At 42.5% G+C, this 15,349-nt stretch overlaps 1 long non-coding RNA gene across 1 annotated transcript; it reads right to left on the bottom strand.

The window, feature by feature from the left end:
• Positions 1 to 5,973: 5,973 nt before the first annotated feature.
• LOC131423550 (uncharacterized) lies at positions 5,974 to 15,252 on the bottom strand. Its single transcript, XR_009225259.1, has 3 exons — positions 15,069 to 15,252; positions 11,460 to 11,585; positions 5,974 to 6,068 (listed from the first exon to the last, which is right to left on the bottom strand). It is a non-coding gene; the product is annotated as an uncharacterized LOC131423550 (long non-coding RNA).
• Positions 15,253 to 15,349: the final 97 nt, after the last annotated feature.

Below are 15,349 nucleotides of genomic sequence, written 5' to 3'. Positions count from 1 at the left end.
GTAGGACTGCTGGCCAGCCCCCAGCCCCCAAATGCTGCCCATGTTTCACCCTCTGCCCTTATGCTGATGCCATTCCCTCTGCCTATGTGCCCTTCTGCCCCATTCCCACCTGCTGAAATTCCAGCCACTTGTCAAGACTCAGCTCAGCTGTTCGTTCCTTTGGGAAGCCCCCAAGACCCATCCATGTGTCTTCTCTCCTACTCAGAGCTCCTATACTCAGCTCCTATTTGTCCTGAGAACCCTAATAAATTATTTCCTGCTGTGTACCATCAAGCCCAGAGAGCACCTCTTATATCTTTGTTTCTGGAACAGAGACTAGTACACCAAGTGCTTACTGCTCGGTGATTATAAAACAAACCAAACATTGAATGGCTTTATCCAATCTCCATTTAATCTTCACAACAACCATATTGTGAAACTGAGGCACAGATAGTAAATTATGATGCATGATGGCATCCACACTAGGAAATCTCCCAAGTACTGGAGCAATACTCTTGATTTTGAAACTTCCTCCAGGGACCTTTAAGTTCAACAAAGGTTTCCAAGCTGAGTCCTTATGGTGTACTCTGAGGGTTCAAAGAAATAACTAAGATCCAACCCTGCCCTCCAAGTCTAGTGAGGGAGAAATTTAGAAGTCTCAGATGGTGACAGGTGGCAGGGGAGGGAGGATTTAAGATTCCTCAGCTGATAGCATCTGACTCAGTCCTTAAAGAGGTAAAAATGTCAATCAGCTGTGGTGGTACATACTTGTAATCCCAGCTCCTCAGGAGACTGAAGCAGGAGGATTGCAAGTTCTAGGCCACCTAGGCAATTTGTGAGATCCTGTCTCATAAAAAGGGAGAGAGAAAGGGGATATAGAAGAGACTGGTACCACAAAGCCTTACAGGCAGAGAAGTGTAGAACCCTGAGCACTTCAGTTTCTCAATACTGAAAGGGACTAATTCCCACAACCAAGTGCTCTGCCTGGGGGCAGCTGGAGGTTAGAACTGGGATCTGTTTTCTGTGTCGGCCCTAGACTCCAGAAGCCAATCAGTCTTCCTCATACACATTCTCCAGTTCCTCCAAGATGCAGGCCACTCTCCTCTGAACAAGCCCTCTGCCCCCATCCTTCACCGTGTAGTGCCCCAAGACATCATCAGTAAGATAAGTTTGTACCAGATTATGGGAAAACTTGGCCACTCAGGAGAAGGATCTAGAAGGTAGGCCCTTATCTGTAACCACTACTACTCATTCTAGGTGTGCCATAAGAATTTTTTTTTAAATCAAGATGGCAATTTTTAAATTAAAAAACCATCAAAATAGAATAAAATTATATAATGTTTCTTTTTTCATTTTCACAAAAGGCATCGAAATCATTTCAACAGAACTTGTTTGTTTTAAATATTTTTACTAAAAAATATTGACAAAGGGTACATCCTTATCTTCATTTTAGGAAAAAATTCAAAAATAAGTAAGGGAGATATTAGGACCTAAGTAAATAAGTGGGCAAAGGACCTGAACAATCAATTCACAGCCAGAGACACACAAAGTAACTTAAAATGTGTTCAATCTTAACTGTAATCATATGTGTATGAAATTTTTAAAAACAGGAGTCTTTTAACCCTTTTACTGGGGCAAATTAAAATTCTAATGTCACATATTGTCCAATTTGTGGTGACATTACTACACTCTAAGTTTTGGATGACCTTAAAATCTGCCACAATCTTTTTGGAAAACAGTTCAGCAATGTGTCTCAAGAGCCAATAAGTACTCTTACTCTTTTACCTAGTAAATCCATTTCTGAGAATTAATCTCTTGGGGAAAAAACCCAGAAAGAAAAAAAATCAGCACAAGATATTCATTAGAGTATTATCTGTAATTTTGAAAATTAAATAAAAGTCTTAATGATTAACAAAGGAAATAGTTGTATAATTTAGGTTAAATGAATTGAATGGAACACACAGCCCTCAAAAGTGATTATTATGAAGATTCCTTGGCTTCTCAGTAAAAGATTATGGTTTAATGTTTAGAAAAAGAGATTTTAAATTGATCTATGCTCTGCTATACCTTCTTTCTACTTGTGAGCAGGACTCTTCCCACAGTCTTCCTCCATTCAATAAAATCCAACTTCAGTCTCCTAGTTGCTCAGGTCAACAGCTTGAAGGTCAGCTCTATTTTCTTTTTCTTTTTCTTTTATTTCTCAGGGTCTCACTGAGTTGCTTAGCACCTAACTTTCTGCTGAGGCTAGTTTTGAACTTGAGATCCTCCTGCCTCAGCCTCCCAAGCCACTGGGATTAAAGGTAATCTATCATCATACTACATCCCCAGCCTATTCTATTCTGTATTTTGATACAGGTCTCATTAAATTGCTCAGGCTGGCCTCAAACTTGCAATCCACCTGCCTCAGCCTCCTGTGTCAGTGGAATTATAGTTGTGTACCACTATGCTTGGATGTCAGCTCTGATTTCAAAATGGAGCCAGATTGGGCATTTCTCCCTATGTCTATAGCTACCACTGTCACCTTGACCCAAGTCAGAGTCATTTCTTGCTTGAACTAATGCAGTAGATTCTAAACGGTTCCTGTTCTTTGAAACTTGCCCACTTATAGTCTGTCCATCTCTGCCAGTAGGATCCTGTTAAGACGTAAGATAGAAGAGCTGGGAATACAGCTCAAAGGCAAAATGCTTTCCTAGCATGTATAAGCCCTGGGTTCATTCCCCAGTAACACCCCCCACACACACACACACACACACACACACACACACAACCTGAGATACCCTCTTCTGCTCAAAACTGCCAATAGTATTTCATCTCTCTCCAAGTAAAAGCCAATGTCCTGCTGGGTCTGGTGGTGCACACCTGTAATCCCAGCAGCTTGGAAGGCCGAGGCAGGAAGGATCACAAGTTCAAAGCCAGCCTCAGCAACTAGCAAGTTGCTCTAAGCAACTTAGTGAGACCCTGTCTCAAAATTAAAAGTAAAAAAAGGGCTGGGGATGTGGCTCAGTAGTTAAGTACCCCTGGGCTTTATCTCTAGGACCAAAAACAATAAACAACAACAAAAAAAAAAAAAAAAAAACAATGTCCTGACAGTGATCCATACAGCCCTAAATGATTTGGTCCTGCTACCCATTCTCTGATTTCACCTCCCATCACTGTCTCCTTTGACGTATACCTGCCTCTTTGCTATTTTGTTTTTTGGGTCTTTTTTTTTTTTTGTACTGGAGATTGAACCTAGTGGTTTTCTACTACTGAGCTACATTCCCAGCCCTTTTTACTTTTTATTTTGAGGCAGGGTCTTACTGCTGGAACTGGCCTCAAATTTTTGATTCACCTGCCTCAGCCTCCCCAGTAGCTGGAATTACAGGTTTGCACATGTGCTAGCCTTGCTGTGCATGGATCAGTCCATGCTTCCACCTTAGATCCTTTGTACTTGCTATTCCCAAGCCTCGAAAGCTCTTCTATAAGGCTTGCTCCCTCAGCTCCCTGCCCAGTACCTAGCAACCATGAAGCTGCTTTCTATGTATTTGCCTACTCTGGGCATTTCATATAAGAGGAATCATACAAGGTGTAGTCTTTTTTTTTTTTTTTTTTAATAACGTCTGGTTTTGTATTATCTTATAGTCTTTTAAATGTTTGGTTTTTAGTTGTAGTTGGACACAATATCTTTATTTTATTCATTTATATGTGGTGCTGAGGATCAAATCCAGGGCCTCACATGTGCTAGGCCTCACTCTACCACTGAGCCACGACCCCAGCCCCAATGTGTAGTCTTTTACGGCTGGTTTCTTTTACTTTGTATGTTTTCAAGATTTATCTGTCCCAACAATAAAAAATTAAAAAAAAAAAAAGATTTATCTGTGGCACAGCATGTATCAATACTTCATTCCTTGTAATTGCCAAGTTACGTCCCATTGTATGGATATACCACATTTTATTTATCCATCACTTGATGACATTTGAGTTGTTTCCAAGTGTTTTTTTAAACATTTATTTTTTAGTTGTAGGTGGACGCAATATCTTTATTTCATTTTTATGTGGTGCTGAGGATTGAACCCCGTGACTCAAGCATGCTAGATGAGTGCTCTTCCTCTGAGCCACAACCCCAGCCCTGTTTCCAAGTTAGTTTTTATTTTTTGCAGTGCTGGGGATCAAATCCAGGGCCTCATACATGCTAGGTAAGCATTCTTCCACTGAGCTACACTCTTACCCCTATTTCCAAATTTTGGCTATTATGAATAATGCTGTAAAGAGCATATGATTTCCTTTTGATCTCCTCTAGTATTCCTCAGATTTTATTTATACAATAAAAATCATGTGTTCAAAGAATCCTTGTACCTTGACCTCATGGCCGGGCATATATTGCCTGAGGCACAGCCACCTTCTATGCCCTATGTGGCATTAAAGCCTGGAATTGTACCTTTGCCTTGAGGAGTGAAGAGATGCCCAAGATAAGTTCATATCATCCAGTTTTTCCCTTTATCACAATTTCCTGTTATTGCTTGGCTGAGCTGGGCTCTGGGAAAACTTGATCCCAGTTGTTCTACTGCGGTGACTACAGGTCAAAGAACAGTTGCCCTGAATCTCCGTGTTTCCACAAACAGGATTTGCTGGGTGTTTCCTCAAGTAATCACTGCAGAGCACCTACTGTATCAGACGGGAGCTGGAAGCTGTGTGGTGTAAAAATGAAGGAGTTCATCCCCTACCTTGTAGGAGCCCCAGCCCTCTGAAGATCTGATATCACCACCAGAAGAGACACAAACCTTTATTTTGAGTTCCTTCCCCAGGTTGGTTCATGCTGTAAGGAAGTCATCAATGTTTACCCATCAAAGAGGTAGATTGATACTATGACTTTGCACTTCAAATTCTTCAATGTCATTTAGAGAACAATCAAGGCCTGCAGAGCAACTGTTCCTTAGCACTTCCACCTGGAAGTTCCAGGGCTCTCCAAACTTTCACCCTGAAAACAACTCTTCACTTTCCTCCAAACCTGATCTCTCTCTGTGTTCCCCATCTCAGCGAAGGACCCCATCACCTACCTGGTTTGTGGCCCAAACATAACTCCAGGTATCACCATGAACTTCATCATTCATATTTGTTTGTTTGTTTGTTTGTTTATTGGTGCAGGGGATTGAACTCAAGTTACTTGACCACTGAGCCACATCCCCAGTCCTATTTTGTATTTTATTTAGAGACAGGGTCTCACTGAGCTGCTTAGTGCTTCACTTTTGCTGAGGCTGGCTTTGAACTAGTGATTTTCCTGTCTCAGCCTCCCAAGCCCAAACTCCTGCAAAGGTAGGAATATTCAGAGGTAAAATGATTAAAGAGCTGTAACCTAATCTGTCAATCCTAATTTGAATGAACTGACTAGGGCGTGGCTAGAGGAGGTTGGTCACTGGGGGAGTGCCCTGGAAGGGTGCATCTTTGTTGTGGCCTCTTTCTCTGTTTCCTGGCTATCCTGAGGGGACAGCTTCTCTCTGCCATGCCCTTTCCCCGATGAAGTACTGCCTCCCTTGGGCCCAGAGTAATGGAGTCAGCCGTCTATTGACTGAGACCTCTGATACCATGAGCCAACATAAACTTTTACTCCTCTAAGTTGTTCTTATCAGGTATTTTGGTCACAATGATGTAAAAGCTAACTAAAACAAATAATTTGTCTTTCAATATGTAAATGCTCATGCCAATTCATTGGAAGACATGCCAAAACACTTATATGCTTGCACTTACTTGAAAAAAGAAATTTAAGAGAGATAAGATTCAGGTAATATTTTCTTTTAAAAATAAGAACTAAAAAAGTAGACTTTTATACCAAATCACATTGACATCCACAAATGCAGATGAATACAGCTAAAGTTCTCAAAATGATTTGCCAGCAGTTTCAAGGTTAATTTCTTCTTTCTAAATCATGAGTCACTGTGATGATTTGGATCTGGAATGTCTTGCAAAGTCTTGTGTTGAAACCATAGTCCCCAGTGCAGTAGGGTTCAGAGAAGGGGCTTTTTTTTTTTTTTGAGAGAGAGAATTTTAATATTTATTTTTTAGTTTTCAGCGGACACAACATCTTTGTCTGTATGCGGTGCTGAGGATCGAACCTGGGCGGCACGCATGCCAGGCGAGCGTGCTACCACTTGAGCCACATCTCCAGCCCCGAGATGGGGCTTTTGAATGATTGATCATGAGGGCTCTGAGCTCATCAGTGGGGACAATTTTTTTTTTTCCATACCAGGGATTGAATCCAGGGACCTCTACTACTGAGCTACATCCTCTGCCCATTTTTATATTTTATTATTTTGAGACAGGGTCTCTCTAAATTGCCTAGGCTAGCAATTTGCAATCCTCCTGCATCAGCCTCCCACATTGCTGGGATGACAGCTAAATACTACCACCCTGATAGGTTAATCCAATTGATGGGTTAGTCCATTGATAGTTGAATGGAATTCTGGGAGGTGGGATTTAGTTGGCGGACGTAGGTCCCTGGAGGTTTGCCCTGGAAGGCCCTTCCTCCTCCCTTTCCTACTTCCTGCCTCTCCTTCTCCTTCCCCTGCCTTCCTTCCTCCTAGAATCCTCTTGCCCCCTCCTCCTCTCTGTTTCTGTTTCTCTGCTTCCCAGCTGCCATGAGCTGACAGCTTTGTTTCACCACACACTTCTCCCTTCTGCCATGATATTCTTTCTTAACTCAGACCCAAAGATATGGAGAAAGCTGTCCATGGATTCAAACCTCTAAAGCCATGAGCCAAAATAAATCTTACTTCCTCTAGATTGTTCTTGTCAGGAATTTTGGTTATAGCAATGAAGTCATGTGTTCATCAATAATACAGTTTTCCAAACTGATGTCAACTCTAGTTAAAGTTTGGGAGGAAGTAAAGTTTAGTTTTCCCTTGATTAACACAGTAGTTGCATTCCTGGGAAAAATCGGCATATGGTAAAGCCATGCCAAAAACTACTGAGTTTATTTGTAAAACAGTTAGGTTGCAAATGCATTTATTATAAATAAGTTTGTTACTTACATGAGTTATCTGGTTGGACTTTTCAAAGTCCTGCCGGACACAGGCATTTGCTACTATGCAGGACTGTCCCAGTTTTGCGGGACACCCAGCATTCTCAGACCACATTCATTGAATGGAATGAGGTTCATTCCACCTTCCTATCATTGCACCCACAAAATACCTCACAGAGTTCAAAACACTCCTTGTGCAGCAGTACCCCTTCCATAAGAACATGGTCTAGAGGACAGATATTTAGACAGCTGTCATGTGAACTCCAGGGTCTGTGGGTGCCCCAAGCCTGAAATTCCTAGGAAGTAGGGGAGAAGAAACAGAGTATCATGGGTCTTAAAGCAGACAGATTGTTACAAGCAAACAAAACTTAAGAGAGGCCAGGCCGGGTGTTGCATGCCTATAATCCCAGCAGCCTAGGAACCTGAAGCAAGAGGATCTCAAGTTGAAAGTCTCAGCAATTTAGCAAGGTCCTAAGCAACTTAGCGAGACCTTGTCTCTAAATAAAATATAAAAAAGGGCTGGGGATGTGGCTCAGTGGTTAAGGCCCTTGAATTCAGTCCCTGATTTAAAACAAAAACAAAAACAAAACCTTAAGAGAGGCCCATTTTCCCATTTTCTAAGCAGAAAGAAGGGAGTCAAGCAGAAAGGACAGCATGAGCAAAAGCACAGAGGTGAATGATTGTATCTGGGAACTAAAGGGCCAACAGCAAAGGGCCAGGTGGTAAGAAGTGGGGGAAACAGATGGAGTCTAGGCCCTCACACATCTGTCATGGAAAGCAGCTTGGACTCTGCCCTAAGGAGCTAACGGGCCGCCATATGACAAGCCATGTATTGTACTTGTGAGTGTATTATTTTACTCAATGAACTCTGACCAAAAGATTTGCCCCCTGAGGCCTGTTTTGGGATAGCATCCCAAGAGCTGCCCAAAATAAGACCTGGAAATGTAATCCTGGGTAGTGGTTTGCATTCACCTGACCTGACCTGTCTCCCATTTGCTTACACCCCAGGACCTGGCTTTGCACTGTCTGCCCAAGTCCACAGGTCAAGTGCAGAGGACACCATATAGATAGAGATAAAGCTTCCCTCCAAGCAGATAAAGACTCCCAGCCTAACACTCTTCCTAGAACAGCTGGTCCTCAGGCTTCAATGATAATGAAGTGAACACTTGAAAGTTTATTTCCACAGTAACTGGGACAGAAGAACGCCTTGCTGCTTTCAAAAGGACATTGTCTATTCTCTGCGAAGCTGCCAGGGTCACAGTGAAAGATCCCCAAGTAAACCTGTGTCCCTATTCTCACTCTGACGTTCTCTAGATGTATAAACTTGAATTTCCATTTCCTCACTTATAAACGAAGTTATTGATACTCCAGAGAGGGTTCTGAGGACTCTGATTAATGTAAGTAACACCTTATAACTAATCTTTTTCTTTTTCTTTTTTCTTTTTGATACCAGAGGTTGAACCCAGAGGCACTTTACCACTGACCCACAGCCCCAGCCCATTTTTTTTTTTTTTTTTTGCTACAGGGTCTTACTAAGTTGCTTAGGGCTTCAATTAAGTTGCTGAGGCTGGCTTTGAATGTGTGATCCTCCTGCCTCAGCCTCCTGAGCTGCTGGGATTACAGGTCACCACACCCAGCATAATGTTTTAAAATGCTGAGTGAGCAGAAGGTAGTATAATGGCAAAAGACCTATGGAATATTTCATTCTCCTGAAAGATAAAGAAAAAATGAATTAAATCAGAATCCTTGCTACGCAGACTTGTAAACAATCCTCCAAACACAGAAATGAGTATTTGATCATTTAGGGGCTGGCTTTGAAAAGCCCATGGTCATCCGAAGGTGCTGCATAGGTAGTACATATTAGGATGGAATGCTTTGGAAGCATAAGTATGGTCCTCACTGGTGAGTTTGAGAAAGGTGGGGGACTCCTAGATAGATTCTTTTGTTCTTTTAGTGTGACCCAATGCCCCTCTCTAGCCAGCTCACTGGGATTCTATGAGTCTTTGGGTGACTAAGAGCTACTCCCAGTAATAATGGATGTAACCTATTCTTAAAAAGTGTGGGGATCAGCTTGGTGCAGTGGCATATGCCTGTAATTCCAGAGATTTGGGACATTGAGGTAAGAGGATCAAAAGTCTGAGACCAGACTCAGCAATTTAGTGAGACCCTCAGCAACTTAGCAAGACCCTGTCTCAAAATAAAAAATAAAATGGGCTCGGACTGGGGCTCAGTGGTAAAGTATCCCTGGGTTCAATCCCTGGTGCCAAAAGAAGAAAAAGAAAAGAAAACATAAAGTATCCCCAGGGCAGTGATCATTGGAATTGTCTGAGAGGGAGTCAATTCATATAGTCATCAAATGAATGTCTAGGCCTGTGCTGTTCAAAACTCATGCCACTAGCCACAAATGGCTATGAGCACTTGAAATAAAGTTAGTTTAAATTGAGATGTGTGCTTAACACAAAATGTGCACTGAATTCCAAGACCATACTGTTGAGATGACAATGTTTCAGATATATCTGCTTCATAAAAATAGCAGTGTAATCAATTCCACCTGTTTTTTCCATCTTAAAATGTGGCTACTAGAGAGTTTAACATTTTTTAATTTTTTTTATTTGTTCTACTTAGTTGTATGTGACAGCAGAATGCATTTCAATTCATCATACACAAATGGAACACAAATATCAATTCTCTGGTTGTACATGGTATAGAGACACACCATTTATGCAATCATGCATGTACCTAGGGTAATGACGCCCATCTCGTTTCACCATCTTTCCTACCCTGTTAACCCCTCCCCACCCTACCCTTTGCCCAATCCAAAGTTCCTCCATTCTTCCCATGCCCCAGCCCCCATCATAGATCAGCATCCACTAATCAGAGAAAATATTCAGCCTTTAGTTTTTTGGGATTCATGACTTGAATTATTTTTCCATTGGTCACCCAAAAGGACATGGAGCCAGGCCTTCCTTGAGTTCACAGAACAGGTTATCTGATTGTTGGGAGCCTGCTTGGTAATAAGTGATGGTAAAGGGTACAGAATTCAGTCTGAGATTTGCTTGAAGTGTGTCAGGCCCACTCTTTGCAAAGTCTGAGGAAAGAAGCTATTGTCCTTATCTATCACTTTTACTGTAGGTTACTGAGATCTGCAGCAAGGAAACCCCATTGTGCATGAAATGGCTTAGGTTATTTCATGAAAGATACTACCATAATAGTCCAGGATACTGGTAAGATGGCTTGGATGACAGTGATATTGATGGAGTGCATCCAGGCTGCCCGGACAGACTGAGTATGTGGGGTAAGGTAAAGGGGAATCAAGGATGCCTCCAAGGATTTTTAAGGCACCTGAAAGAGGTGGGTAGGGCAGATTGTAGGAGGTTTTGGGGGAGATTGGCCCCCTCCTCCCAACAACAGGACAGCCACCATCAGGTTGAGGTCCCATTCTAGGCTACTTGAGAACTTCTCACATTCAGGGTCTCCTAGGGGAGACCAGAACAAGCCTAGGTGTCATTCAGGAAGGGAGGTGTTTTGTTTTGTTTGCTCTGTACCAAACGGCTGGTCATTCAATCTCTTAGCTGGAAAATCTTTTCCAAGTTACACTATTTGGGGATGTAATTGAGTCACACGAGGTCCAGGAAGATATATTCGTTGTAGCTCAGTGATAAAACACTTGCCTAGCATGTTTGAGGGGAGGGTTTGATCCCAAGTAACACATACATATACACACACCAAAACCAACCACAAACAAAACCCAGCAAAAAACAAAATAAACAAATGAGAAAAACCCAAAAACTGTCCTAGACCCTGGGGCCAAGATGTGGTCCCAGCCCTCCTGTACCTTAGTGGTTGAGAAGAAATAAACCTTCCTCTCCCCACAAAAGAGCCAGTCCCAGTCTGGGTATTCATTTTTATCCACAAAATATTAAGAAATTACTATGTAAGGAAATTTCATGAAAATAGAATAGAGACTGGTAAAGGAAGGGGGTCAGATAGGGAGGAGGGGAGAAAAGGATGAGGTACTGAGGAATGAAATTGACCCAATTATGTTATATGCATGTACAAATATGTCACAATGAATCCCACTATTGTGTATAATTATAATGCACACAATACAAAACAAAAAGAACATACTCATAAATTATTCCTAAGATAGAGAATAATTAGATGAGTCATGATAGCAGGCAGGATATAACCAGCAGGAACCTTGAAGCTGATAAAAAAAGTAGAGGTAGGAGGCTGGGGCTGTAGCTCAGTGGCAGAGCGCTTGCCTAGCATGCATGAGGCATTGGGTTCGATCTTCAGCACCACATAAAAATAAACAAATAAAATAAAGGCATTGTGTCAATCTAAAACTATAAAAAAATTTTTTTTTAAAGTAAAGGTAGGCTAGCAAAGGATTTGAGTGAAGGACTGGTAAGTGGTCGCTGAGACAACTAGGCAGGTGGAAGGCAGGTTTGTTAATTTGCTTAGGAGATGTTCCTATTCAGACCTTGGGCCTACCGCGTTCAATCTCTACCATTACAATCCACTTATATGTATTTCAAGTCTTAGAAGAACAACTTGCAGATCAACAGTATTTCATCACAAAGAATAGCATGTGGTTGAGGTGGAAGAACTGTGGAAAGAAAAAAAAGAGATTAATTTTTTAATTTAATTTTTATTAGATATATATTTTATTATATTATATTTAGTCAAACCCTTTCCCTCTTTTCAAGTACTCCTTGGAGTACTTGGTAGCATTTATCTGTTTCCATTCCAAATTTAAAAACAGACTTCATTGTGCGAGTCAGAAATGAAAAAAAGCTAACATTTTATGGAGTGTTTGCAAAGTACCAGGCACCTCAGTGACATCCCCACCTCCCCCTTGTCACTGTCTTCCTGAGTGATACCATTTGTAACACTGCAGTCAACCAGTTGTCTGCCTCCTGTAAATAGGGTACCTACATGTTCCCTTGCCCTAGACAGTATGATCAAGGGGAGAGTCAGGGCTCAGATTTAAACCCACCCATTACCAGCAGTGTGACCTTGGACAAGTTCCCTTTTCTGAGACTGTTTCTCCATCTATAAAATAGGATGATAATGTCAAACTCTACTGACCTATGAGGTGTTTATAGAAAAATCATATTCGGTAAATATAAAATATCTAACACAATCCTGGACACCAGATAGGTAATCAGTGTTTCTTCTCCCTTTGTCCACTCTCCTTGCAAACACTCAGCCTTTCTCAGGGACCACACCCAACATCCAGAGCTGCTAATGCACAGGACTGGATTCAGAGAATGAGGTTAGAGCTTTGCGTTGCCACTTCCTAGCTGGGTGGTATCAGGCAAGTCATTTTGTGTTTCTCATCTGTAACATGGGACTTGTATACCCTGCCTTCCTCACAGTATTATAATAGCTCAGAAGAGTGGGCTTCAATTAGACCAAAGAAAACAGCAATTAAAAGGGATTTTTAAAAGGGAATTTTCTATTCAGGTTGGTTGCATTGACCGTCTCCCATGAGAGGAGAGGCTCCCAGGACTGAAAACACTTTTCCTCTTTGTAGAGGTTCTGGCTTTTCTACCTGGAATATCTGGTATGTAAATGATCATCATGTTAGCAATTATTCAAGACTGTCCCAGAACAGGACCTGAACACACAGAATTCTAGCCTGCTCATGGGTGGGTATGTGGACTCCAAGATGGAAAGAAGGAAAACTTTTGTAACAGTTATCATGTTACGATAGGGCTTCAGTTTCCCCAACTCATAACAGGGGAGAAAGGGGGAGTGCAGGTGGAGTCTTTTAAAGGTATCTTGGCTCTACGTTTCCACATTCTCTGAATTTCTGGGCACACATCCTACCTTCTTTCCTGCAGCTGAGGCCCCTATTGGATGTGTCTACAATGAATGAAAGCTGATGAGGCCGCCTTTGAAGGCTGATCAACAATCCCCTGGGATGCTTAATTGCTTCCTGCCCATCCAATAGCAATTGATTGTGCCTCTGAGGGACACTTGAGATTTCAACAGGGTGGCCTGTTTAGCTAATAGCTGCTGTTCTCACTGGAGGCTGGCAAAATAATGTTGGAAAGCCCTAACCATCAACCTCTAGTATTAAAGGAAAGTAAAAATACCAAGGATCATCTGCCAAACTCAGACTCGTTTCCATGGCAACCCAGAACCTTCAGCCTAAACTGAAGGTTTAAGGATCAAAATGTGGTTTAAGGATCAGTAGCCACAGCATCACCATGGAACTTGTTGAATACCCACATTTTTAGTCACCCCAGGTCTATTAAACCAAAAACTCCCAGAGGCATCACCTTCCAAGTGGTTTCAGAACCACTAACCTAAGAAACAAAACACATCTTTGTTTTTAAATTTGTTCTAATTATTTATACATGACAGCAGAATGCATTTCAATTCATCGTTCACAAATGGAGCACAATTTTTCATTTCTCTGGTTGTACATGATGTAGTCACACCATTTGTGCAATTACATAGGGTAATAATGTTGGTCTTATTCCACCACCCTTCCCACCACCATACCCCCTTCCCTCCCCTCAATCCCTTCTGCCCAATCTAAAGTTCCTCCATTCTTCCCCCTGCCCCCCATTATGGATCAGTAGTCACATTTCAGAGAAAAATTTGGCCTTTGCATTTTTGGGACCGGCTTATTTTGCTTAGCATGATATTCTCCATCTCCATTTATCTGTAAACGCCATAATTTATTTTCTTTTAATGCTGAGTAATATTCCATTGTGTATATATATCATGGTTTCTTTATCCATTCATCAATTGAAGGGCATCTAGGTTAGTTCCATAGTTTAGCTATTGTGAATTGAGCTGCTATAATATGGATGCGTCACTGTAGTATGCTGATTTTAAGTCTTTTGGGTGTAGACTAAGGAGTGGAATAGCTGGGTCAAATGGTGGTTCCATTCCAAGTTTTCTAAGGCATCTCCATACTGCGTTCAGAGTGGTTGCACCAATTTGCAGTTCCACCAGCAATGTATGAGTGTACCTTTTCCCCCACATCCTCACCAACAATTATTGTTGCAAAGCACATCTTTCAAACCATGAGACCTTGATCTCCTCCTCAAAGTCCACTGGCAGGTATAAAATAGTGGGTTGAACCAGCACCTAGAACCAGCCCAGGTTCTATTACTTCTCAGCTAAAGGACCACGGGCAAACTATTAAACCTCTTTTATCCTGTTTCCTTACCTGTAACTTGAAGCTAATACCTATAGTCAGCTGTTCTTGAGGTAAGAAATAGCACACATATGGTCTGGACCTCTACAAGATATATGTACAGATGTTATTAAAATATTTATCTTTCTTTAGCCTCCCATATATTTTACTTTTCAATAATTCTGTTTATTCAACCTAGTATAAAAGTATTTAGGTATTGCCACTTCTTTGGATCTTCATTTACTTATGAGGGTTATCATGTCCTGTAAAACTTAATTAAATAAATGGGTATGCTTCTCTGCTGTTAATATTGTCCTTTTGCCAAATTAATTCTCAGACCCAGATTGAGGTGTTTTTTGTTTGTTTTGTTTTATTTTGTTTGTACCAGGGATTGAACCAAGGGATGCTCAACCACTGAGCAACATCCCCAGTTCTTTTCATTTTTTATTTTGAGACAGGATCTGGCTAAGTTGCCTAGGGCCTCGCTAAATTGCTGAGGCTAGCCTGGAACTTACATCCTCCTCCCTCAGTCTCCCCAGCTGCTTGGATTACAGGTGCACCACCATGCCGGCTTTTTTCACCACCCCCTGACATCTTCTGAGGTTCAAGTTTTGCAGTTGCTTAAAACCCCAAGAAAACGTACTGGCCTTTGTCACACTTCTTTGGATACAATAAGTTCTTCGAATTCTCTCAAGAGAATGCCAAGCAAATCCTGTGCTCCTCCCTGAGGAGCCTAGAAGACCTGAGATGCCCTGCCCAGGCTGCGGCCAAAGGTTTGCGGGAATCGGACCGCGGAGGGTTTTGGAGGTCAGCTCGACTGACCCCACCCCACCCCCACTTCATCGGAGCCACCGGGCCCAAGAGAAGGGCTTGGCCAAGGTCGCCACGCAAGACGGTGGCAGAGTCGGGCTCCAACCAGGTCCCCGCACTCACCGTACAGGGACCCCTGCCCCACACCGAGATGGTGTCACTCGCCCTACTCCATCCCTGGAAGGGATTTCCCAGGCCCGGCGCCCTCACCCGCAGCGACCCTGGCCCTGCTGGCCGGAAGTCCTGGGTGGGCCCTGCAGACGCGCGCACGGCGGCACCAGGAGTCCTCTCGCGGCCACGCCGCCGCCTGGCGGGCCCCGAGCGCACGACAGCACCGGAGTCCGGCGCCCGTCGCCTCCCCTCCGGGGGCGGAGTCGCTGCCACGCCGGGTCCCGGTCGGCTCC

The sequence above is a fragment of the Marmota monax genome, unplaced genomic scaffold, assembly GCF_021218885.2.
Source record: "Marmota monax isolate L192 unplaced genomic scaffold, Marmota_monax_Labrador192_F-V1.1 WCK01_AAM20220418_F8-fsc00111, whole genome shotgun sequence".
NCBI lineage: Eukaryota > Metazoa > Chordata > Mammalia > Rodentia > Sciuridae > Marmota > Marmota monax.
Note: the sequence above shows the minus strand (reverse complement) of the source record. Positions and strands in the feature narration are given on the sequence as shown.